Source organism: Otolemur garnettii, unplaced genomic scaffold (genome assembly GCF_000181295.1).
Source record: "Otolemur garnettii isolate 467f Iridium unplaced genomic scaffold, OtoGar3 scaffold00089, whole genome shotgun sequence".
Classification (NCBI taxonomy): domain Eukaryota; kingdom Metazoa; phylum Chordata; class Mammalia; order Primates; family Galagidae; genus Otolemur; species Otolemur garnettii.
The window spans coordinates 3064225-3066959 of NW_003852484.1; positions in this window are offsets into that span (position 1 = coordinate 3064225).

Here is a 2735-nt window from a genome sequence, read left to right on the forward strand (position 1 = left end):
GTTGGCTTTTTTCATGTGGCTTAATTTGAATTCTCTATAGGATCCTAGTTAATAAGCTTTTGTCTGATCCAAAATATGCAAATGTCCTTTCCCATTGTGTAAGTTGTTTATTTGCTTTAGTTGTTGTCTCCTTAGCTCAGGGGTCCTCAAACATTTTAAACAGGGGGCCAGTTCACTGTCCCTCAGATCGTTGGAGGGCTGGACTGTGGGCCCCGGGATGAGTCAGTTGCTAAGCAGGACAGGCAGCAGTAGCAAAAACACCAGGCGGGCGGCATGTGGCCTGCAGGCAGTAGTTTCAGGACACCTGCCTTAGCTGAACAGAAGGTTTCAGTTTCATTAAGTCCCATTTGTTTATTTTTGTTGTTGTGATTGCCATTGAGGTCTTCCTCATAAAGTCTTTCCCCTGGTCAATAGCTTCCACTGTTTTCCTCATACTTTCTTTGAGGATTTTTATCATTTCATGCCTTAGATTAAGGTCTTTTATCCATCTTGAATCAATTTTTGTGAGTGGAGAAAGGTGCAGGTCCAGTTTCAGTCTTCTACGTGTGGATATCCAGTTCTCCCAGCACCATTTACTGAATAGGGATTCTTTCCCCCAATGTATGTTCTTGTTTGGTTTATCAAAGATTAGATGGCTATAAGATGTTAGTTTCATTTCCTGGTTTTCTGTTCAATTCCAATTGTCTATGTCTCTATTTTTGTGCCAGTACTATGCTGTTTTGACCACTATGCTAAAGTCTGGTATGCTAATGCCCCAGATTTGTTTTTGTTATGGAGAATTGCCTTAGCTATATGGGGTTTTTTCTGGTTCCATACAAAATGAAGAAATGTGTGTTCCAAGTCTTGAAAGTACGATGCCGGTATTTTAATAGGGTAGATTGAAAAATGAATAAATATTGAATGGTAGATTGCTTTGGGAATCTAACAATGTTGATTCTTCCCAGACATGAGCATGTTATGTTCCTCCATTTGTTAATATCCTCTGCTATTTCCTATTAGGAACCCCTATTAGGGTTTCATAATTTTCTATATAGAGGTCCTTCACCTCTTTTGTTAGGTATATTCCTAGGTATTTCATTTTCCTTGAAGCTATGGTGAAAGGAGTTGTGTCCTTAATTAGCCTCTTATCTTGGCTTTTATTGGTGTATTCAAAGGCTACTGACTTGTGGACATTGATATTATATCCTGAGACATCACTGTATTTTTTGATGACTTCCAGGAATCTTGTAGTTGAGTCTTTGGGGTTCTCTAAGTATAAGATCATATTGTCAGCAAAGGGGGAGAGTTTGACCTCCTCTGCTCCCATTTGGATGCCCTTTATTTCTTTGTTTTCCCTAACTGTATTGGCTAGAACTTCCAGCACTATGTTGACTAGTAATGGTGACAGAGGACAACTTTGTCTGGCTCCAGTTCGGAGAGGCAAAGCTTTCAGTTTTACTCCATTCAGTAAAATATTAGCTGTGGGTTTGTCATAGATAGCTTCGATCAGTTTCACAAATGTGCCACCTATGCCTATACTCTTCAGTGTTCTAATTAGAAAAGGATGCTGGATTTTATCAAATGGTTTTTCTGCATATATTGGGAGTATCATGTCATCTTTGTTTTTGCTTCTGTTGATATGGTGAATAACATTTATGGACTTGAGTACGCTTCATCCCTGGGATGAAACCTACTTGATCATGATATATGACTTTTTTGATGATAAGCTGTAATCTATTGGCTAGGATTTTGTTGAGAATTTTTGCATCTATGTTCATTAGTGAAATTGGTCTGAAGTCCTCCTTTTTAGTTGGGTCTTTTCCTGGTTTTGGTATCAGAGTGATATTTGCTTCTAGAACCTGTTGAAGAAGATTCCTTCCTTCTCAATTTTTTGGAATAATTTTTGCAGTATAAGAATAAGCTCTTCTTTGAAGGTTTGATAGAATTCTGGTGTGAAGCTATCTGGACGAGGGCATTTTTTTGTTGGGAGGTTTTTTATTGTTTCTTTGATCTTAAAGCTTGAAATTGGTCTGTTCAGGAGATCTGTTTCTTCCTGGCTAAGTCTGGGGAGAGGGTGTGATTCCAAATATTGATCCATTTCCTTCATATTGTCAAATTTCTGGGCATAGAGTATCTTGTAGTATTCAGAGATAATCTCTTGTATCTCTGTGGCATCTGTTGTTATTTCCTCCTTATCATATCTGATTGAGATTACTAGAGATTTTACTTTTGTATTTGTACTTAGTCTGGCCAAAGGTTTATCTATTTTATTTATTTTTTCAAGAAATCAACTCCTTGTTTCATTAATTTTCTGAATGATTCTTTTGTTTTCAATTTCATTAATCTCTGATTTAATTTTGGGTATTTCTATTCTTCTGGTGGATTTTGGTTTAGATTGTTCTACTTTTTCCAATTCCATACAATGGCTTGTGAGTGTGTTGATGTGCTTTCTTTCTGTTTTTTGGATGTAGGCATCTAAAGCCATAAATTTTCCTCTCAGGACTGCTTTTGCTATATCCACAGGTTTTGGTAGCTTGTGTCTTGATTGTTGTTATGCTCAAAGAAGTTAATGATTTCCTCTTGTATCTCTTCCTGCACCCAGCTCTCATTCAGCATAAGGTTGTTTAATTTCCATGCCTTTGTGTGGGGTTGAACATTTTTACTGGAGTTGAGTTCCACCTTTAATGCCTTGTGGTCTGAGAAGATACAAGGTAAAATTTCAATTCTTTTGATTCTGTTGAGGTTTATTTTGTGTC